General features: G+C 40.0%; 1 non-coding gene and 1 pseudogene across 1 annotated transcript; one reads left to right on the top strand and one right to left on the bottom strand.

Moving 5' to 3' along the window:
- The first annotated feature begins 4,499 nt into the window (after nt 1-4,499).
- LOC132224945 (small nucleolar RNA SNORA51) lies at nt 4,500-4,632 on the top strand. The gene has a single exon (XR_009450769.1). It is a non-coding gene; the product is annotated as a small nucleolar RNA SNORA51 (small nucleolar RNA).
- Nucleotides 4,633-4,670: 38 nt separating this feature from the next.
- Nucleotides 4,671-23,714, bottom strand: LOC132238085 (glyceraldehyde-3-phosphate dehydrogenase, testis-specific-like; annotated as a pseudogene).
- Nucleotides 23,715-24,729: the final 1,015 nt, after the last annotated feature.

The raw sequence follows: 24,729 nt of genomic DNA, 5'->3' as shown, positions 1-24,729 counted from the left end.
CTGTGCTAATTCATGGAGTATGCTGTGTTCAGAAAATGCTAAGAAATTTATTGTGCCTGAAGAACAGGCTATGTGGGCCCTGGCTCAGTTGGTTAGAGCATTGTCCCAAAACGCCAAGGTTGCGGGTTTAATCAACCAATGAGTGTATAAATAAGTGAAACAACAAACCAATGTTTCTCTCTCTCAAAATCAATCAATGAATAAATAAAAAAAGAAGAGGATTTGTGTAGCAGATGGAGCCTAGTAGGGAATGAGGACAAATGATAAAGCAGATCCGGATCAGGTTGTGATGTGCTCTTTTCATGTCGTAGGGAACATATTTTGCAAATACTAAATCTGCATTTTAATATCTCAATTAAAGCATATTCCTTTGCATTTCTGTACTTCCAAAATCAAGCAGTGAGGCTTACTCATCATGTGAGGGTAGGAGAACTACTGTAAAGTGAAGTGGCCTTTGATGAGCTACAAGTCTCAAAGCAGATTGTCTTGACTTCTTTAGGAAGAGAGTATTAAGAGAGAGCTAGGTTTTGCAGGAGACAAAAGGGTTTGCTAAATTCCTTGATTTCTCCCCTTAATATTTAAAAAGCCATCCTATACAGTGTGTGTAGGGAGAACCAATCCAGTCAGGAGGGTTAAGTTGGCAAAGTCTACCCCTTTCGGTCTTGTGGGTTTTAGTAGAAAGACAAGAGGTAGACCAGGAGCATATTTTCTCTCTCCTTCTGGTTCCTACTTGGAGACAGCAGAGGAATCGCAGGTAGAGGTGGGGCATGAGAGAGAAGAGCACCTGCAATATGCTGTTTTACTATTATCATTGACAATTTAAAGACTACAAACACAGGCATCTCTTTGTAGAGCAAACAGGCTCAGTGGAACACCTACAGGAGAGTAATTTCTTGGTGCTGATGTCTAATTAGAAAATTGTGAAAAGTTATGTACTAAAATACTTCAATCAGTTTAGTGTATAACTAAAGAAAAAGAAATAATACAATGTATATATGATTGTATGGATAACCGCAAGTTAATATTATCATATTTTAATTATAGTTACAATGAAGATAGAATCAGTTACAATTCTGATAGGTGTGCTATTTTAAAAAATATTGTTTTTCTTTCAATTACGGGAAATGATAACTGTGGAAAATATTGAACTGTCCTAATAATTAGGATTAGCAAAGGGATATTGATAAACAGATTCAAATCCTAGGGCATATATTAAAACAAAAACATATATAAAATAATGAGGTCTCACTTAGCAGTAATCTCTTTGGGAGCCTCTCTTCAAATTCAGATATGAGGACCTGGGAAACACAAGCTGATGCAATATTCTAAAACATCCTCCAGGGGAAAGAACATCTACAAAACAAGCACATCAAATTAATTGCGTTCAAGAATTTAAGCCAAAATGCTAACATTAAAAAAGCAATACAGGATCATGAAAATAAATTATTTGCATTATCATTTTAAAGCATTCTCTCTGTTGGGGGACTGCAGTAGTTACTTTCAAGAATATATTCCTTATGTAAAATTTGACTACTGTAATTATTTTATCTTGGTTTTGTTTTCTTTTTAAGTATTATTTTAATGATAGCATTTGACTTAATAGAAATAATAAAACTAAAAGCTCCCTATTTGGCCACACCAACCTGAAAAATGTTAAGGCAAGTTTAATGTTCATAATAAATCCAATCGGGTTTGAGAATATTTTCATGACTATGTATATAAAAGTTCCCATGAGAAACATTTGCATTATGCCACTGCATAAAAAACAAAGCACATTGCAAATGAGGTAGAGAGAACTAAATTAAAAAAATTTCACCAAATTTTAATTCTTGAATACCTACCAAACCACTATGGTAATATTCTCATTGACTAATTAACATTGAAGAAATAATTTTTAATTTTAAGTAGTTTTCTAACAGTATAAACTATCCTGGCTCTAATCTTGGTTTACAGTTTAAAATGTTAATATATGATAATTAGGCTTCCTCCTGAATTACTAGTAGAATATACGTAATCACTGTGATATTTGTTTTTATATTTTAATGTATCCTATGGAAAAGATAGTTCTGTGAATTTAGCCAGATATCAAAACTTGTAATGATCTCTGTAGTTAAAATTCTTATACATTATTCAATACTTATACTGATATGTTATCTTTTAGCATTGATATGGATAGCAATCTCACTATTTTATAATAGTACTTATAAAATTTAGAATCCTTGCTAGAACAGGAAGGACTCTTATAAGTTACTTAGTATAAACTCTACTTTAAAACTTTGTTTCTGAGCTATAAAATCAAACATACTCAAAGTGAAAGAAAAAATTATATGTTTGGTATCCATTCATATTTTTGTTGACTATTCTGTGTCTTTGCCCACTTATACTTTTCTATTTGGTTGGTTGCCCTTTTTTCGTTGATTTAAGAGTTCTTTGTGCCTTGGACAAGTAGCTCAGTTGGTTAGAGCATCATCTTGAAATGCCAAAGTTTCAGGCTTGATACCCAGTCAGGGCACATACAAGAATCAACCAATGAATGCATAAATAAGTAGAACAGCAAATTGACGTCTCTCTCAAACCAATTTTAAAAAGAGTTCTTTGTATATTAGACACTGACCTTCTGTTTAGCAAATATATCACAAAATTGTCTTCTACTTTCCAGCTTAATGATTGTCACTTACTGTATTTGAGATGATTTTTCCATATAAATATTTACATGATAAGTTAATTGTTCATTTAGTGGCTTCTAATTTTTATGATATTTTTAAATGTCTACCTCACTCACTCATGTTTTCTGCTTATACATTTCTGATTTTGTTTACCAAAGATATTGAGATAAATGTTTAGCAATCATTTATGTAAATGAAGGTATAGTTTTCTTCAGAATTAGCACACTTAAACATAATATTGAGAAATTCACCCAAAAATAGAAATTAGGGACAAAGAGATTTATTTAAAAAGAAAGAGATAGATGAGTTGAGTTAATATTTCTAAATTTTTAAATATATTTTTATATTTATTGATTTCAGAGAAGAGAGAGGGAAAGAGAGATAGAAACACCAATGATGAAAGAGAATCATTGATCGGCTGCCTCTTGCATGCCCCTTACTGCAACCAGGTCATGTGCCCTGACCAGGAATTGAACCGTGACCTGCTGGTTCATAAGTCAATGCTCAACTACTGAACCATACCGGCCGAGCAAGAGTTAATATTTCTTTAAAAAGAGAGAACAGGCAATAGAGTGTGAAGCTTTAGCATGTATCTAATACGTATTCTTACATAATATAATGGAGGAAATGGCAGAGAAATCGGTTTTGAAAAAACGGTAGCTGAGAAATTTCAAAGTTCAAGACAAATATAAGTGTTGAGGTTAAGAACAGTCTAACACTAGGTAGAAAAATGAAAATAAAGTCATGCTAGGTATGTCCTCATAAATCTAGATCACATTAAGAATAAAGATTAAAAATATAATTTTAATTGGCTAAAGTATAAAGAATACCTAGAACTCTCCTACATTGTTGGTAGGAATGTAAAATTGGACAACCAATTTGGAAAATACCTTTGCAATTTTTTATAAAGTGAAACAAATGCTTCTCATATGAACCAGCAATCACATTGCTAAATATTAACCTAAAAGAAATAAAAGCATATGTCTGCACAAATTTCTGCAGGAGAATGTTTATAGAAGATTTATTTATAATCGCCCCCAAACTGGAAACAATTCAAATACTCATCAACTCTGGAATAGTGAATGGATAAGCAAATTGTGGAGCATTTATACAATGGAATACAACTCGTCAATAAAAAGACACAAGTACTAATACATCCAGCAACATAGTTAAACCTTCAAATGATCACATTGATGATAAAAATCAAATGCAAAATTCTGTATGATTTCATTTACATATCATTCTGAAAAAGGCAAATCAATAGAGACAATAATCAGGTCATTGTCAGAGATTGGAGATGAGGGAGAAATTGAATAACAAGGGTCATGAAAGAACTTTGTGGGTTAATGGAAATGTTCTACATTATTGAGCTGTAACACATAAAAGAGTAACCTTTACTGTATGTAAAATATACCTGAATTTTTAAAAACGAATAAAGAAAAATAAATATTGCAAGCTACCAGAGAGTAAAGGAACACATTTTAACCTATAGCAGGCCTCTCCTCAATAACAGTCAACAGAAGACAATCAAGTAATAGCTTTAAAGCATTGAGGAAAAACAAGTGTTAACCTGAGATTTTATGTCCAGTTGAACAATCACTCAAGAGTGAGGCAAAATAATGACATTGTCAGATATACAGACTCAGAGCTAATTTGCTACTTATGGATTCTCGTTAAAAGAACAAATAAAGGATGACTTTCTGCAATGAGTAAAGAAAAACCAGCAGGAACACCTGAGATGTTTTTAATGGTATGTTAACATTTAACTTAAAATTTTAATTAGTACTGCCTGTAAACAAACTCACTCCTTTTGTTTTTAAAAAAATCAAACTAGGCCTTCCTGGTGCTTACCACAGGCTGTGTTCCTACACTGACTGTACAGAAATAGGAGGCAGAGTAAACTTACCCCATGTACACCTCAGCTCAGGCTCTTTGCCTGGTCTGTATTGTGAATGGGGAGACATTGGGGAAAAAAAACTATCAGCAGGGGAACTTTGTGCGCCTGATGGGGGAGGAGGTGGGGACTGGCTCGCTGGGGATCAGCGCAGAGACAGGGACGCAGCTGAAATGAGCTTCACTAAGTTGTCATTGAGCAAGATGCCGGCTTTAGCATGGAAGATGGACTCGTGGGTATCGCTGACAAAGTCCGTAGAGACAACATGGGTGTCAGCGTTTCTAAGGAAGCATGTATTGAGCATCTGCTGCGTGCCAGGCCCTGGGAAGATGGCTGGAGGTGTGTAAGTGAAAAGATAGTCCCCAATCCTTGCCTTCTTGGAGTGCACGTGCTAGCAGGACCAACAGTGACCAAAATGGAATTTCAGGTGAAGAAAGGGGCCACAACAAGAACGTCTTGCTGAGGAGGGAGGCTGAAGTAAAGAATTGGAGGAGGTGAGGACAAATATATGGCCACTTGGGAGAAAAGTTTTCCAGACCAAAGGAGCAGCAAGTGCAAAGATGCTGAGGCAGGAGATCTGACTCTCCCAGCCCTGCAGTTCCTATCTTGATTCATTGTGAGCAGCTCCTTGGCAAGTGGGAAGTCACGCTCTCCCCCCAGAGGGTTCCTCCCAGGGTCTCTCCTCCTCAGTCCCTACCTCATCCTCATTGTAGGCAAGTATGCCGGCCATTGGCCCCTTGGCTGCTGTTCCTATGGCATCCTTGATGCGGAGTATGGTAGGCCGGCTAGGCGTCAGGTCAGGTCCACGACAGACACGCCTGGGGCTGGCACCCGGAACGCCATCCCTGTCAGCTTCCTGGACAGTCCCACATGGAGGTGGAAGTCAGAACCCAAGGACTTCTCCATCTACACCCTCCCCTCCACCTTCCTCTCATTAGATACCGCAAGGATGGGGGCCCGTCTGCTCTTCCCAGGGTGTGCCTCCCATCCTGGTGGCAGCTTCCCGCCCTCATACCCTTCGAGGTCTAGGATGACTTTGCCTTGGCAGCCCCTGTAGAGGCTGGGATGATGTTCTGGTGGGTTCCTCGTCCGTCTCGCCAGGCCTTCTTTGATGGCCCGTCCACTGTCTTCTGGGTGGCCATGTAGAAATGGACTGTGGTCTTGGAGAAGAAGAGGGCTGAGGTGAGGCCTTCCTGCTCTCAACTTCCCATGCCTCTTTATTTTAGGCCTGAAGTGATGAGCCAGGTGGGGACCAGTGGAGGGGCACCTGCCAGCCAGGGTCCAGCCTTGCCTGAGAGTTACATGGTATTTTAAAAGACTCCACCACTGGCGGGCCTTTCCTCTTGAAACCAGTCTCTTCCTAGTAAAGTCACACACTAAGCAAATCCTAAGCGGAAGAGGTACAGGTTCCCTGCCATCCATCCTGCCCAGCCCTTTCCCCAACTCACCATCAGTCCTTCCACAATCCTAGATCGCTCATGAATGACCTTGGAAAGGGGCGCCAGGTAGCTGGTGGTGCAGGATGCACTGCTGACACAGCAAGGGAACTGTGAGGTGAGTGTCAGAGCCACACTTCCACCCTTACCTCATTTGGGGGAGATGCTCAGAGGCTTGGATTTGTGAAAAGTCAGGATGGGGATGAGAAGGGTCCCTGGGGATGCCTTCAGACTGAAGGAGGCACTGGAGGTGCAGCTGGGGGCACCTCCCCAAGCATATTCTCCAGAAGTTGTGCATTGCTAACAGCTCTAGGGGAATGTCAACATGGTGGCTGTTAACACTTTGGGAGGGAGAAGCAGAGGGATGTGAAAGAAGCACCATTTGGGTGGGGATGGGAGTGGGGAGGCTGAGTCTGATCCCTTCCCATCACAGGCTGGCATATCCTCTGGGCATCACCCACCCACTTCTGGATGCTGCTGCCCGTTACCTGACAAATTTCATGGAATCAGGATTATAGTCCTTTTCATTCACCCCCATGACAAAGATGGGTGCATCTGGCGAGGGTGCGTGATGACCACATGTAAGGCACCTGCCTGGATGTGGTTCTAGGGAAGGAGAAAGGAACACTGGTGTCATGAATTGATGAGATGCTTTCAGTGTCACACCCCTGGCCAGCCCTGTGAACTTTTCTCCCGCTTATGGAAGCTTCCTCTTGGGACAGGTACCCTCCTGTGAACTCCACCACAAAGGGGCTCCCGACAGACTTCCAGGGGCTCTCTCTGGGCTGCCTGCTGTGGAGAGGTGGCAGGGCTGTGAGTCATTCTCCCTTGCATGGCCTTGCCTTCATAGTCCATGGCCTTTACAGTTTGAAAGGCTGGCCAGACACCTTCCTACCTGGCCTGCAACCATCCCCACACATACCTAGCTATTTCAGGTGGATTTGACCCTGCTGGTCTTGCCTCTCACCCCAAGATCCCTTTGTGGGCCACTTACCTTGACTGCCCTTCCCCTGCTATGCCTGGGTATATACAAGTTACTACCTCCCCTACTCAGGCTCATTCACCCTCTGTCTCCAGGGGACCACCCTGACTACCGCCAACCAGGTCAGGCCCTTTCTGCATATGCTGCCCGGAATGTAGACTCCAGGAGGGCGAGGCCTGCCGCATGCTTCTGATTCCCTGCCCTCACAACCTCACCATGGCCCTCCTTGCCTCTCGTTTCTACCCCTCAGCTTCTGCAACAGGGAGCCTGCTGCCAGAGGCTGAGCAAGTCCCTGAAGACAGGCACTACATCCTGGGAGCAATGGGGGAGAGGCGTGTAACTGGAGCCTCAGGCTACCCTGGGGTCAGAAGTGGTTAGTGGTTTACATCAGAAAGGTCAAGGCCTTTTTGGTTTCCTCTTTTATAAATTTATAGTTTTACTTGATAGTTTATCTAACATTTGCATTTAAAACATTAAATATTATTGCTGTTTTCTAAAAAAAAAAAAATCAAACAATCATAAGATTGGAGAGCATAATAATGGGTAATTAAAGCATGCTAAGATCATTTTTATGTTTGGAGAAGAATAGAAACACCAAATAATTTAAAATCTGTGAGAACAAATTATAGTTAAATATTCTGTTGAAAAATAAGAATTACAACTAAAAGGCAGAATATATAATCAGTAATAAATGACTCAGCAACAAAAAGTAGTGAGTGGAAAACTGATGGATCAAGGGATGCTAGAATAAAATTTTTAAAGCAACAAAATAAGAATGATAAGCATATAAAATATAAAATAAGGTGGTAAAAATCAGTGGAGATTCACCAAAAAAATGATGTTATTTGAGATTATTATACAGGTTAGGTAAAAGAACAAAATCCTGCTCTATGCTGCTAACAATATGCTAAACTAAAAGACCAGACAAAATAGCAGAAAACAAAAGATACTGATATCTGGTATCTTATGCAAGTACTAGGCAAAAAAAAAAAAAGGTATTTTAGCAACATAATATTTGAAAAAAATCAAATTTAAAAAAAATCAAGAGGATAAACCACAGTCTGGGAGAAAATACAAAAAGACACATCTGATAAGGACTGTTAATTCAAAATATATAAAAAATGTAAAACTATAATAAGAAAACAAACAACCTGATTAAAACATGGGCCAAAGAGCTGAACAGCTACCTCACCAAAGAAAATATACATATGGCAAACATGCATATGAAAAGATGCTCCACATCATATGTCATTAGGGAATGGCAAAGTAAAACGATAATAAGTTACTATTACAGCAAATATTAGAATGACCAAAATCCAAAACACTGACAACACCAAATGCTGGAGAGGATCTGGAGCAACAGGAACTCTCATACATTGTTGGTGTGAATGCCATTGTTGGTATAGCCAGTTTGGGAGACTTTTGGAAGTTTGGTTATTTCTTACAAAGCTTTACATATTCTTCCATATGACCCAGCTATCGTGCTCCTCGGCATTTACCCCAAAGAGTTAAAAACTTATGTTCACACAAAAACCTATACATGGATGTTTATAGCATCTTTATTCATAATTGCCAAATCTTGGAAGTAACAAAGATGTCCTTCATTGGTGAATGGATAAATTGTGGTACATCCAGACAATGGACTATCATTCAGCACTAAAAATATATGAGCTGTCAAGTCATGAAAGACACAGAGGAACCTAAGTGGAAGAAAACAACCTGAAAAGATTACATATTGTATGCTTGTAATTATATGACTTTCCTGGAAAGGCAAAACTATCCTATCTAATAAAAGAGAAACATGGTAATTGGCCATACATCAGCTACCCTTCCCATTGGCTAATCAGGGTAATATGCAAATTAACTGCCAGCCAAGATGGCAGCCGGCAGCCAGGCAGCTTGAAGCAAACATGAGGCTTGCTTGCTTCAGTGACGGAGGACTCCAACATTCCCCGCCTGCCTTGCCAGCCTCTGTGCATGCTATTTGAAACATTATTACAAATATAGAAGCTAAACAAAACCCCAGAAACCTGCTTTCAGCCCGCCGGGATCTCAGAGCTGGAGTTGATACAGTGTTTCGATTATAGAACCCAAACAAACCAGATACCTGCTTTCAGCAGCCTCAGAGCTAAAGCTGGCCCAGAATTAAAAAAAAAAAAAAAAAGAAAAAGAAAAAGAGGAGCGATTGGGAGTTTCAGTCACCCACTAGCCTGAAAACAGCCCTCAGCCCCTCACCCAGACTGGCCAGGCACCCCAGTGGGGACCCCCACCCTGAAGGGTATATGACCAGCTGCAAACAGCCATCATCCCCTCATCCAGGCCGGCCAGGGACCCCAGTGGGGACCCCCACCCTGATCCAGGACACCCTTCAGGGCAAACCAGCTGGCCCCCACCCATGCACCAGGCCTCTATCCTATATAGTAAAAGGGTAATATGCCTCCCAGCACCTGGATCAGCATGACAGGGGGCAGCACCCAAGCCCCCTGATCACCCTGCAGCTCTGTGTGTGACAGGGGGCGGGGCCACAACCTCCCTATCCGCCCTGCTCTGTTCGTGACAGGGGAAGGTGCCCCAACCCCCTGATCAGCCCTGCTCTGTGCCTGATAGGGGGGAGCTCCCCATCCCCTGATTGCCCTGCGACTCTGTGTGTGACAGAGTGCGGTGCCCCAACCCCCTGATCAGCCCTGCTCTGTGTGTGACAGGGTGCGGCGCCCCAACCTCCCCCCCGCCCCCGCCACGGGCCCTGCTCTGTGTGTGACGGGGTAGAGCCATAACCTCCCCATCGGCCCTACCCTGAGTGTGACAGGGTATGGAGCCCCAACCCCCTGATGGGCCCTGCTCTGTGAGTGACAGGGGGCAGCGCCCCAACCCCCTGATGGGCCCTGCTCTGTGCGTGACAGGGGGTGGCGCCGCAACGTCCCCATCGACCCTGCCTTGACTGTGACAGGGGGCGGTGCCCCAACCCCCCAGTCGGCCCTACCCTGAGCGTGACTGAGGGTGGCATCGCAACCTCCCGATCCACCCTGCTCCGTGCATGACAGGGGGCGGCGCCCCAACTCCCCAATTGGCCCTGCTCTGAGCCCGACCAGGGGCTGCACCTAGGGATTGGGCCTGCCCTCTGCCACCTGGGAGCAGGCCTAAGCCAGCAGGGTGTTATCTCCCGAGGGGTCCCAGACTGCGAGAGGGCACAGGCCGGGCTCTGGGACCCCTCCCTCCCCCCCGAGTGCACAAATTTTTGTGCACCAGGCCTCTAGTAAAGACAATAAAAAGTTCAGTGACTGATAGAAGTCAGAGGAGCAGAGCTGAATCTGTATGATTTTATTATAATGGATACATGCCATTATACACTGTACTCCTAAATAATAGCAAGCAAAAGAAGGCAATAAAGTAATAGCTTTAAAGTGTTGAGGAAAAGTGATTATTAATCTGAAATTTTATTTCCAGTCAAACAATCATTCAAGAATGTATATTACACATTTGTCCAAACCCGCAGAATTTACAACACTAAGAGTAAGCCCTAAATTAAATATGGATTTTGAATGATTATGATGTTACAATGTAGGTTCATCCTTGTTTAAAAAATGTACTATTCTTGCCCTAGCTGATTTGGCTCAGTGGATAGAGTGTTGACCTGCAGACTGAACGGTTCTGGGTTCGATTCTGGCCAAGGGCATAGGCATATGCCCGGGTTGTGGGCTCAATCCCCGTATAGGGTGTGCAGGATGCAGCCGATCAGTGATTCTTTCTCATCATTGATGTTTCTATCTCCTTCTCTCTTCCTCTCTGAAATCAATAAAAATATATATTTCTAAAAATGTACTATTCTAGTGAGTGATGTTGGTAATGGGCTATGCATGTGTGGGGAAGGGGTATATGAGAAGTTTCTGTACCTTCCTCTCAATTTTGTTGTATACCTAAAACTTCTGTAAAACAAAGTCTTAGAAAAAAGATGCAGTGTCTGGGCAGTGGTATTGTTATAGAATTAGCTTGGCTTCAGACTTAGTTTCTATTTGTATAGCTGCCAACACTGATTCTCCTTTCTTTCCAGAGACTTTGAGTGGTATCCAATATCCTTTACTAAAATCCCTTTTTTTTTTTTTTTTTTTTTCTGATGCCCATCAGAGCTGCTTTTATTGTTTAAACTAAGAGCTCATACTGATACAGCTGTGAGGTCCAATCCACCTGGAAAGTTTAGAAAGTTCATCATATAACCTCTGTTGAGAAACAAAGATTCTGCCCTTGGGCTATATTGTTGGGCCTCTGAGCACAATAAGAGTTTGAAGAACCCACTGAAATTGCTCTCCGATTCTTTTACTGCTGAATTCAATGGCCTCTGTTCTCTTTTCAAGGTTGACCACTATGCCATATTTGACACTGCTGACTACTCCTTTCCTCTGGGAGCTCTATTATCCCTTGACAGAGAACATGTCAAGGGCAGAGATTGAGCAGGATTATTTTTGTATTCCCAGCATATTGCATTCTGCTTGACACACAGCACTCAAGTACTTAATGAGATTCCAATGAATGAATGAATGAGTGAATGAATGAATATTGAATTTTTAACTAGGACTAAAGGAAAGAGCATAATTGGATAAAGCACACAGAAAATTTTGGTCGAATGGTGAAAAAGTCACAGTAACTCATTTTGAGTGTTTTGAGCCCACTTTAATTATAGTGATTAATTTGCATGTAAGCAAATTGTGGATTAATGCAACAAATAAGATGGATAATTATCTTGTAACTAAAACATATCAATGGGATTGGTCTATTTGCCAACATATGTTGATTTATCAATTAAATTGGAGAGTAAAAAATAATAAAGGAACTACAAGAACTGCATAAAGTTATAAAGATGCTAAGGAACATCAAAAGTCCCATGGATATTCAGTTCATCATACATGTCTTTATCTAAAAAAAAAAAAAAAAAACCCACAAAAGTGTTCTTGATGAGTTAACAATACTGTTTTATTTTTTGGAACTTGAATGATCACCAGATTGATTTTACCACACTTGGATTAAAATCTGAAGATAAAAGTGATTTTTATCTATGGCTACTTCAGCTCTACAATGGCAAATGTAAGTAGTTGGAGGAACAGAGATGGTATGGCCCACAAAAAGTCTAAAATATTTACTATCTGGTCCTTTACAGAAAAAGTTTGCTGACCCCAGATCAAGATTATATGGAGAAAGTTAAGGGGTCTAATTTACATTTTTAGACTTGTACAAAAAAGGCCTGAAAAGGAAAGTCTTTCTATCCAAACCTCACAGCTGAAGTTTCTCCCTTAATCCACCTCCTTAGTACCATCCCCTAGCTAATCAGGGCTTATATCTGTGAACAGTTTATCATAATTAAACTTTATGATTAAAAAACTATGTTATATCAGAATTCCACATCCACTTGTAAATTATCCTAATTCTTTTTCCTAAGTTCTCACATTGTTCCCACTTTTTCAAAAAGAATAGTCTGATTTTTATCTACAGTCCTTCTGTTTCTTACAACTCTAGATTAATCCGTTTCTTTGCTCCTATTTCCCACACATATCTTTAAAATAATACTTTCTTATGTACATGTTCTTAGCATTATTTTCTTCCAGCTCCACACTTGCTCATGCATCATTTATCTGCTTCCACAGCTTTTATCATCATTCAGTACAGCTACTTCCCCCTCGCTTTGACCTTTCCTTTAAACATCATACCTGCATTTCCAAATGCTATACATCTTCATTTGGGTGTGTTGCTTTCCGGTTCACATTTGTCTGGTTTGACAAACTGAATTTCCTTTGACATCTAAATCATTATCTCTGCCCACACAAAGAAATCATAAAATGCATTAAAAAAAATAGTGATTATTCATTGTTTACATTCCCTAACTCAGTTAATTGCATCACTTTCCAAATGGTTTCCAAAGCTAGACACAAAGGAAACCTCTCAACAATCTACCACTCACATAATTTAAAATTTTTCCTGCTATCTGCGGCATAGGAGTTGAGTCATTCTCCCCACTCACACTCCTGTGCCCACCATTCTAAATGCAGGTGACGAACAATAGGTGGTCATAGTTTGGCTCAGTTAGATTTTGGTTTGAATCCTATGCACCCTGGCTAGAGAAGCAGGGGAGAGGAAAAAGAGGACTGAGCAAGGCAATTAAAAAGGCCGCTGAGGGGATTCTCAGGGAGGAATAAGATGATTATAAGAAAAGAGAAACTGCAGAAAGAGCAGCGTTTTAGGTTGCTTTCCTATATGACTTCTTTAATGTTTTCTCATTAAATCTTTAGTAAGTCTATATTTCTAAGCGATACCCTCACAAGTTGAATTTATTTAAGGGCTAAAACTGAGTGCCCTGGCCTGGAGATGTGTGTGAGTTGAGTCTAAGAAGACTTTGGATTTAATTGAACTGTGTAGATATTTGCTTCCACTTTTATTTTGTAAATTTCTTTGAAAGCATGAATCATGTTTTATAGTAACTGATCTCTGTTTATGCTATTGATTTGGATTCTATCCATCTCTCACCTGTATTTCTCCTGTAATTTCTTTTTTTAATACTCTCTCTGTGTCCTATTCTCCCAATCCTTCATATTATAACCAGCTAGACAAATGAGTTGGCGCTCTTCCACAATCTTATCTCCTATATCTTATCCCTGTCCTATATCCTATCACTGTCACCGGCACAGCACACACTCAAAAACTCCTTGCGCCTATTTATTCATTAGTTGAACCAGAAATTTAAAGATAAGATTCTTTAGAAAACAGCTCTTCCGTGAGACATCTTACCCATTATCAAACAAGTGCTGTTGGATATACCGGCTTCTCCCATTAAATGACATTACATATGGGACACTTTTAATGAGGCTCGTGATATTCTATCTTTAAAGCTCTCTCTTCCAGTATACTAAATTGATGGTTAAAATAAAAGTATGCCAGACACTGTTCTGACAGTGCCAGTGAACAAAAAAGACAAAATCCTTGCAGTCATCCTTGTTACATTCTAGTACAGAGAAAACAAATAAATAAAACAAGAAAATATCAGATAATGATGTGATAGAATTCAATTACTTCAGATCTTGCTTGTGTACATTGTAGAAGATAGGCAAATGAGTTCCTCTGAGATATTTGAGCGTGACCTGCATGACAAGAAAAAAAAAACAGTTATGGAAATATCTGAGGAAAAAGAATTCTTGGCTGAGGGAATAGCTTCAGTGATAGACCAGATCTATCATCAAAAGATCCTGTCAAACACTACAGTTTTTATTATCTCTGTTTCGGTGGTTAGAAATTTTGTGGGCAAAACTAGTGTCAATCCTTCTCTCTCCTGCCCAATTCCTGCCTTCCAGCATAAAAGTCAATATTGTAACTATTGTCTGCTTACAGTTGGTACTTAATAGTTGTACTACAGTGAGACTTCTCAGTGAAGCCTCTACTACACCAAGTGTTGCCAAGAGGAGCAGTCACTCCAAAGTCACTGTTTTACTGTTTAAATAGGACCAAGTGTCATCTTCTTCATTCTACTGAAGGAATATGGTTTCCCAAGTGGGGTATGCAAAACAATGGGGAGTAAGAATAAAATATTAGACTTGATGCATATTAAATATATGTCTATAAAATATGAAGGGATGTACGTGTTTCTAATACTTATTGTGCTGGCTGACACTGCTTTCCTCACTTGTTCCAGAAGTTAATACATAGCGGTTTGGGGTGGGCATTGAGGCACTCATCAGTTGGTTTCCTTTCTATGAATTATACTGTACCACAGTTTATGTGCTACCCAGAATGTCATCAATATGGTTAATTTTTATAAAATAAGATCTTTAAAATAATGATAATTATTATATCTTTATAATAATACTTTATAATAAGACAAGGGTTGACCATGAAAATCATTTTTACCACATGGTATCCCATTATTGGTTTTCTGTAAGAAGCATTGTTCAACTGAAAGCTGAATGACACTTCTCTATAAAAATGACCTGACAAGTGTTCACAATTTTCTGTCCTTTTCTATGAATACAAATGACTGTGAGATTGTTTTCTTTTTACTTTTATATTTTATTGTTTAAAGTATTACATATGTCTCCTTTTACCCCCAATTGACCCTCCCACCCCACCCCTCCCACCGCCAAGGGCAAGCCCTCACTGCCCCAGTGTCTGTGTCCATTGGTTATGTTCATATGCATGCATACAAGTCCTTTGGTTGCTCTCTAAACCCCCTCCCCTGCCATTTGTCTCTGGATCTATTTTTGTTCATTAGTTTATGTTGATCATTATATCCACATATGAAGAAGATCATTATCTTTCTCCGACTGGCTTATTTCGCTTAGCATAATGCTCCCCATGCTGTTGCAATTGGTTAAAGTTCCTTCATTTTTATAGCAGCATAGTATTCCATTGTGTAGATGTACCACTGCTTTTTGTGTGTGTTTTAAAATATATTTTATTAAATTTTTACAGAGAGGAAAGGAGAGGGATAGAGAGTTAGAAATATCAATGAGAGAAACATCAATCAGCTGCCTCCTGCACACCCCCTACTGGGGATGTACCCACAACCAAGGTACATGCCCTTGACTGGAATCAAACCTGGGACCCATTAGTCCTCAGGCTGACACTCTATCCACTGAGTCAAACCGGTTATGGCTGTACCACTGTTTTTTAATCCACTCATCTGCTGACAGGCACTTAGGTTGTTTCCAAATCTTAACTATTGTAAATTGAGCTGCTATAAACATAGGGGTGCATATATCCTTTCTGATTGTTGTTTTTAGTTTCTTGGGACATATACCTAGAAGTGGGATCACTAGGTCAAATGGGAGTTCCATACTGTTTTCCACAGTGGCTGCACTAGTCTGCATTCCCACCAGCAATGAACGAAGGTTCCTTATTCTCCACATCCTTGACAACACTTGTCGTTTGTTGATTTGTTGATGATAGCCATTCTGACAAGAGTGAGATGGTATCTCATTGTTGTTTTGATTTGTATCTCTCAGATGATTAGTGACTTTGAACATGTTTTCATATGTCTCTTCACCTTCTGTATGTCCTCTTTTGAAAAGTGTCTACTTAGGTCCTTTGTCCATTTTTTTATTGGATTGTTTATCTTCCTTTTGTTATGTTGTATAAGTTCTCTGTATATTTTGGAGATTAAACCCTTATCTGAAATAGCATTGGCAAATATGTTCTCCCATGCAGTGGGCTTTCTATTGTTTTCTTGATGGTTTCTTTTGCTGTGCAGAAGCTTTTATTTTGATGTCGTCCCATTTGTTTATTTTCTCCCTAGTTTCCATTGTCCTAGGAGCTGTATAAGTAAAGATATTGCTATGAAATATTTATGATATTTTGCTGCCTATGGATTCTTCTAAGATTTTTATAGTTTCCTGTCTAATGTTTAAGTCCTTTAGCCACTTTGAATTTGTTTTTGCATACAGTGTAAGTTGGTAATCTAGTTCCATTTTTTTTCATGTATCTGACCAAATTTCCCAGCACCATTTATTGAAGAGACTGTCTTGACTCCATTGTATGCTCTTGCCTCTTTTGTTAAATATTAATTGAGGATAATGGCTTGGTTCGATTTCTGGGTTCTCTGTCCTGTTCCATTGGTCTATATGTCTGATCTTTTGCCAGTACCAGGCAGTTTTGAGAACAGTGGCTTTGTAATATAGCTTGCTAGCTGGTATTGTGATCCCTCCAACTTTGTTCTTCTTTCTCAGGAGTGCTGTGGCTATTTGGGGTCTTTTTTTATTCCAGATGAATTTTTGGAGAGTTTGTTCTAGATCTTTGCAATATGCCATTAGTATTTTAATGGGGGTTGCATTGAATCTATAGATTGCTTTGGGTAGTATGGACATTTTAATGATGTTGATTGTACAAATCCATGCACATGGTATGTTCTTCCATTTGTTTATGTCTTCCTCTATCTCTTTTTTCAACGTTCTGTAGTTTTCCGAGTACAGATGTTTTACCTCCTTAGTTAAGTTTATTCCTAGGTATCTTAATTTTTTTGATTCAATTGTCAATGGGATTATTTTTTAAATTTCTCTTTCTGTGAGTTTATTATCTTATATAATAAAAGGCTAATATGCAAATTAACTGAAAGGCAGAATGACTAGTTGCTATGATGTGCACTGACCACCAGGGGGCAGATGCTCAATGCAGGAGCTGCCCCCTGGTGGTCAGTCCGCTCCCACAGGGGAAGTGCCGCTCAGCCAGAAGCTGCTAAAGGAGTGGGCCTAACCTGTCAGTTGGGCATCCTCCAAGGGCTCCCAGACTATGAGAGGGCACAGGCTGAACTGAGGGACACTCCCCCTTCTCCCGAGTGCATGAATCTCGTTCACTGGGCCTCTAGTCCTATATCTTATCTAATAATAGACAAACATGGTAATTGACCATACTTCATTACACCTCCCATTGGCTAATCAGTGAGATATGCAAATTAATTGCCAACAAAGATGGCGGTTAATTTGCATACATAGGCATGAAGTGGCGGAGCAAAGACTGAAGGCGGCTCTAGTCAGAGCAGCGAAGGCTTGAAAGCATCTCGGGCTGAAGCAGCAAAGGCTTAAAGGTGGTGCTGGCCGGAGCAGCAAAGGCTTGAAGGCGGCTCCGGCCAGAGCGAAGGCCTGACTCCTTGGTGCCAGAGGAAAACCGGTGCCGGCAGCCAGAGGAAGGGAAGGCCTATTGCACAAATCTTTTTGTGCAACAGGTCTCTAGTACTAGTAATAAAAGGCTAATATGCAAATTGTCCACTGGACCAGGAGTTCAACTGGGAGATCAATCAGGAGTTTGACCAGAGGGCAGGACTGGCCAGCCAACCGCCCATGACCCACCCAGATTAGGGGTGGGGGCCAAGCGGCCAACTGCACACAGTCCCTCCCCTTGGCTGGACCCCGATCCCCCACCCCCCCATCAGGGGCAGGGCCATTCAGCCAACATCCTGCGGCTCCTCCGCCCAAATGGCCCAGCCCAATTGGCCCCAATTGGGGTGGTCCAGCTAGACCCCCCCCCCTTGTGTACAAATTTGTGCACCTGGCCGTTAGTTGTTGTATAAAAAGGCCATAGATTTCTGGGTGTTAATTTTATATCCTGCTATGTTGCCAAATTCATTTATTAAGTCTAGTAGGGTTTTTTTGTTTTTGTTTTTTGTTATTGCTTAAAGTATTACAAAGGGTATTACATATGTCTCCTTTTTCCCCCCACCCCTGACAATCCCTTGGCCTCCCCTACCCCCCAGTGTCTTATGTCCATTGGTTATGCTTATATGCATGCATATAAGTCCAAGTCTAGTAGTTTTTTGATGGAGTCTTTGGGGTTTCCTATGGACAGTATCATGTCATCTGCGAATAAGGACAGTTTTACTTCTTTTCCAATTTAGATGCCTTTTATTTCTTCTTATCTGATTGCTATGGCTAGCACTTCCAGTACTATATCAAACAGGAGTGATGAAAGTGGGAATCCCTGTCTTGTTACTGTTCTTAGGAAAAATGGTTTTAGTTTTTGCCCATTGAGTATGATGTTGGCTTTAGGTTTGTCATATAAGGCTTTTATTATGTTGAGGTATGATCCCTCTATTCCCACTTTGCTGAGAATTTTTATCAAAAAAGGGTGTTGGATTTTGTCAAATGCATTTTCAGCATTGATTGATACAATTTTGTGATTTTTATCTCTCAATTTGTTTATGTTTATTGATTTATTGATATTGTACCATCCTTGCATCCCTGGAGTAAATCCCACTTGGCCATGGTGTATGATCTTTCTAATGTAATGCTGGATCTAATTTGCTAGAATTTTTCTGAGAATTTTGGCATCTATGTTCATGAGGGATAATGGCCCATAATTCCCTATCTTTGTATTGTCTTTATCCGGTTTTGTGATTAGAATAATGCTGGCTTCATAGAAAGAGCTTGAAAGTGTTTCTTCCTCTTGAATTTCTTGGAATAGTCTGAGTAGGACAGTATTTAGTTCTTCTTTGAATGCTTGGTAGAACTCCCCTATAAAGCCATCTGGGCCAGGGCTTTTGTGTGCTGGGAGACTTTTTGATTACTGCTTTAATTTCTTCAGTAATTGTTGGCCTATTCAGGATTTTTTATTCTTCCTGCTTGAGTATTGGGAGCTTGTATCTTTCTAAAAATATGTCCATCTCGTCTAGGTTGTCCAGTTTGTTGGAATAGAGTTGTTCAAAGTATTTTTTCATAATCATTTGTATTTCTGTGGATCAGTTGTTACTTCACCTCTTTCATTTCTGATTTTATTTATTTGGGTCCTTTCTTTTTTGCTTCTTGGTGAGCCTGGCTAGAGGTTCATCAATTTTGTTTATCCTTTCAAAGAACCAGCTCTTGGTTTCATTGATCTTTTGTATTTTTTTGTCTCTGTCGTTTATTTCCTCTCTGATCTTTATTATTTCCTTCCTTCTGCTTACTCTGGGCTTTTCTTGTTGCTCTCTAATTCTTTGAGTTTGTAGGGTTAGATAATTTATTACCATTTTTTCTTGTTTTTGAGGTAGGCCTGTAGAGTTATGAACTTCCCTCTCAAGACTGCTTTCACTGTGTCCCATAGATTTTAGCTTGTTGTGTTTTCATTGTCTTTTGTTACCAGGATGCTTTTTATTTCTTCTTTGATCTCTTTGGTAACTGAATCATTGTTTAATAGCATGCTATTTAGCCTCCAAGTGGTTTTTTTTTCATTGTTTTCATTGTAGTTGATTTCTAATTTTATGCCATTGTTATCTGAGAAGATGTTTGATATGATTTCTATCTTCTTGAATTTGAAGAGACTTGGCCTGTGTCCCAATTGTTCCGTTTTTTGTTGTGTTTTTTTTGTTTGTTTTTTGAAAAAATAAGAGAAAACTCTTAATCGGTTTCTTCAAGGTAAAGGTGACATTTTTAATAATGAAGGAGAAAGGAATTGCAGCACAAAAGACATTTGTGCTATGGAGAGAGCATTTCCATTTTTTAAATAAACACTTGGAAATGTTCCATTGTTATATAATCTTGTGGCTGAAAACAATTTCAATGTAAAACTCTTAATATTTGCACGCTTAAAAACTTGGAAATAGAGCTTTAAAAACTGTTTAAAAAATCTTTTCAGTGAGTAGTTTCAATGGGTTTTGAACCCATTTCTTAAAAAATCCAAAGATGCAATAACTTCTGATTAGTTTTCAAGAAGAACTGACTGATATGGGGGATTATATATGTTTGCTAGCTGAATTTCAACAAAACCTTTAGTATAACTAGGGATGGGATTGAAAAATGAGTACCATGATTTAGCAAGCACAGCTAATGGTGCACTTCTTCCATCTGGCTGTTCTTATTTTTGTGAGATAGCTCTTTCAGCTAAAACAGCCATTAAAGCCAACATGGGAATAAACTGAACTTAGAACCATTCCTCTGAGCTACTATATCACAAGGTATTAAACCAAGATTTTTTAAATTGATGAGGAATCGGCAACCAAATTGCTCTCATTAGAAAGACAAAGAGGCTATTGAACCATTGATAAGTAAAATAATATGAAAACTACTATTTAGCTTTTCTTTCAAATCTCATCAGCCTTAATATTTATTTTATGTTTGTTCTGCAAAATACATATTACAGCAGAATATTATTATATATAATTGATAATTATACAGTTATAATGGATGAGGAATGTTTAATAATTTTTAGTTTGATGATGCACCAAATAGAAACAGGCATGGATACATGGAACAGACTGACAACTGCCAGAGGGGTAGGGTTGAGGTGGCTGGATGAAAGAAGGTGAAAGGATTAAAAAATATATATGACATAGACATAGACAACAGGGTGGTGATAGCCAGAGGGAAAGGGGGGTATGGCTAGGTAGAGTTGGGCAAAGTAGGGGGAAATGGGGACTGAAAGCAGTTTTGCTTTGGGCGATGGGCTCATGATCAAGTATGCAGATGATGTTTTGTTGAGCTGTAAACTTGAAACCTATATGGTTTTGTCACCCCAATAAATTCAATATTTTTTTTTTTTTTACTTTTAGGTGCATAATTTTTAAACATCTGGAGATCACTGCTTTAGTAGAACTAATGTCATCATGTCTCAATTTTCTGTACCTCATTCATCTTTAAAAGTACAAGTCTTCCCGTCATCTGTTACAACCTGATCTGTAATCTTGTATTCTGACTGAATCCTTCTCCCATGCCAACCTTTTCATTTCGCCCTCTAAAGAGCCTGGGTCCAAATCAACACACTTCTTGTGGTAGCTAATCTCACTGATGACTCCCAGTGGATCTCATCTCCTGATGTGACATCATTGTGAGACCCCTCCCTTGAATCTGAACTGGCCCTTTAATCAATAGGATGTGGCAGAAGTGAGGCAAAGCCAGTTCTGAGTCTAAGCCTCAAGAAGTTCTGGCAGCTTCCACTTCTGTGCTTTTGGGAGCCTTTAACTGTTATGTTAGAAGTCCAGTTATACTGCTGGAAAGTTCAGGGGGAGAGGGAGAGACCCTGAGATGAGAGAGAGAGATAGGGAGACAGATGCAGGTCTAGGAATCCTGCTGAGCCCAGTTTTTCAGTCATCTCCACTAAGACACCAGATATGTGAATGCCAACTTGGGTTTTCCAATGTAATAAAAGCCCCTGGTGACTTCAGTCCCATCCAACATCATGTGAATCATAAGAACCACCCAGCTGGGCCCAGTCAACCTACAGTACCCTTAGAAAGAATAAAAATGTTATTTTAAGCCACTATTTTGGTATGGTTTATTAAGCAGCAATTGATAACAAAACCCTCTGTCACATTCTCAAGCTTCTGGAAAACTTCCTTTCAATTTTTGGACTGAAAACTTACTTTCCGCCGAAACCGGTTTGGCTCAGTGGATAGAGCGTCGGCCTGCGGACTGAAAGGTCCCAGGTTCGATTCCGGTCAAGGGCATGTACCTGGGTTGCGGGCATATCCCCAGTAGGAGATGTGCAGGAGGCAGCTGATCGATGTTTCTCGCTCATCGATGTTTCTAACTCTCTATCTCTCTCCCTTCCTCTCTGTAAAAAATCAATAAAATATATTAAAAAAAAAAAAAAGAAAACTTACTTTCCATTTGAGGACATGTTACCCTAGAGCAGCGGTTCTCAACCTGTGGGTCGCGACCCCTTTGGCGGTCGAACGACCCTTTCACAGGGGTCGCCTAAGAAAAAAGAATCCAAAATTATGAAGATAGTGTAAGAAGCCTCTGGGACAACTTCAAGCGTACCAACATCCGAATTATAGGGGTGCCAGAAGAAGAGAGAGAGCAAGATATTGAAAACCCACTTGAAGAAATAATGACAGAAAACTTCCCCTACCTGGTGAAAGAAATAGACTTACAAGTCCAGGAAGTGCAGAGAACCCCAAACAAGAGGAATCCAAAGAGGACCGTACCAAGACACATCATAATTAAAATGTCAAGGGTAAAAGACAAAGAGAGAATCTTAAAAGCAGCAAGAGAAAAACAGTTAGTTACCTACAAGGGAATACCCATAAGATTGTCAGTTGATTTCTCAATAGAAACTATGCAGGCCAGAAGGGAATAGCCAGAAATATTCAGTGATGAATAGCAAGAACCTACAACCAAGATTACTTTACCCAGCAAAGCTATCATTCATAATAGAAGGTCAGATAAAGAGCTTCACAGATAAGAAAAAGCTAAAGGAGTTCATCACCACCAAACCAGTATTATATGAAATGCTGAAAGGTATCCTTTAAGAAGAGGAAGAAGAAGAAAAAGGTAAAGGTAAAAATTATGAACAACAAATACACATCTATCAATAAGTGAATCTAAAAATCAAGTGAATAAATTATCTGATGAACAGAATAAACTGGTGAATATAATAGAATCAGGGGCATAGAAAGGGAGTGGACTGGCTATTCTGGGGGGGATGGGGTGTGGGGGATGCGGGAAGAGACTGGACAAAAATCGTACACCTATGGATAAGGACAGTGGCGGGGGGGGGCGGTAAGGGCAGAGGGTGGGGGTGAGAACTGGGTGGAGGGAAGCTATGGGGGGAAAAAGAGGAACAACTGTAATAATCTGAACAATAAAGATTTATTAAAAAAATAAATAAATAAAAATAAAAGAAAAAAAGATAATATGCATCCCTATGTTCATTGCAGCATCCTATATAATAAAAGCCTAATTTGCAAAAAAACAAACAAAAAAAACAGTGGTACATCTACACAATATAATACTATGCTTCTCTCAAAAAAGAAGGAACTCTTACCATTCGCAACAGCATAGATGGGCCTGGAGAGCATTATGCTAAGCAAAATAAGCCAGTCGGAGAAAGATAAATATCACATGATCTCACTCATTTGTGTAATATAATGAACACCATAAAGTAATGAACAAAAATAGATCCAGAGACAGAGAAATGTGTAACAGATCATCAAACTTCATAGGGAAGGCAAGGGAGGGTGGGGGTGGGTGGGTAAGAGATCAACCAAAGGACTTGTATGCATGCATATGAATATAACCAATGGACACAGACAGTAGGGAGGTGAGAGCATGTGCATGGGGGTCGGGTTGGCTGGGGAGAGGTCAATAGGAGAAAAAAGAGACATATGTAATACTTTAAACAATAAAGAATTTTTTTTTTAAAAAAAAGAATGTTGGAGCTCCAGTTGCGCAATCGGTTAGCGCGCGGTACTTATAAAAAAAGAATGTATATAAGCAATCACCTACTGGTTCTTCTTCAAACTCTAAATCTTGGCTTTGCTTCCCAGTATTCACAAAAATTATTCTTGCAGAATCATCCATGTTCTGCTTGCCAAATCCAAGGAATATAACTGTGTTGCCGTCTTATTTCTCTCCTAGTTTTTCTCATTTGAATACACGATACCACCAATCATCCAGTCACTTAAACCAGAAATCTTAGCCTTAATTAGCTTTAATCACTTAACCTTAATTCCTCCTTGACTCTCTCCCCTAAATCTAATTCATCAGCAAGTCCAGCCTTTCCAGCTCTAGGCCTCTAATCCTCTTATTTTCTCCTTCTCGGTTATAACTATCCTGGTGAAAGCCACATCATCTCTCACAGATCATCTCACAGATCTTACAGTTCTGTCATCATCAGCTCTCCTTATTTCCACAGGTCTCCATGGCAGCCAAGGTGATCTTTCCAAATTATAAATCAGTCTATGTAACTGCACTGCTGAAAACCTTTCACTGATTTTTATTTGTACTTTAAAATGAAATTCAGATTCATAGCCTATGAAACCCATCTGATGGGGGTATAAGGGTAATATTTATCCCTTCCTACACACATTCCACAGAAAGGAGAGAACTTGCTCTGTGCAGGAAGAAAATAGTGGAAATATTCCTGTTTTTACTCACCAACTGCCCCCTCCACTCTCATCCCTAATACCCCTTTCTTCTCCTACCAGAAAGAGGGAATTGTCTCACTGATGAGACAGGTAACAACAGGAACTGAATGTGTGGCTCCGAGACTCCTTGGGTTCTTTCGTTTAGATTGGCTTCATTCCCTGTTGCTCTTTAGTGAACTGCTTCCCCTCAGGGGCTGTCTGCAGTTCAGTCTGCTGGGGGTGACAGGGGAAGTACGTGGGAAGAGTACTAGGAAGCCCATTTTACTGTATTCTCCAATAACCAGAATCAGTGACAACAGCTGCTATTTTCATCTCCATGAAATCTAACTCCTGAGTCCTGTATCCCACTTGGCTCTAAATTCGGGGATAACACGGAGGGCTTAAAGCCCCCAGTTTCCCTTCGTTGGGCTTTTAGCTCCTTCTGCAGCTTCGTTGTTTGCCTCTCCCTG

The sequence above is a fragment of the Myotis daubentonii genome, chromosome 1, assembly GCF_963259705.1.
Source record: "Myotis daubentonii chromosome 1, mMyoDau2.1, whole genome shotgun sequence".
Taxonomy (NCBI): domain Eukaryota; kingdom Metazoa; phylum Chordata; class Mammalia; order Chiroptera; family Vespertilionidae; genus Myotis; species Myotis daubentonii.
The sequence above is the reverse complement of the archived record's forward strand: the minus strand, read 5'-3'. Positions and strand labels throughout refer to the sequence as shown.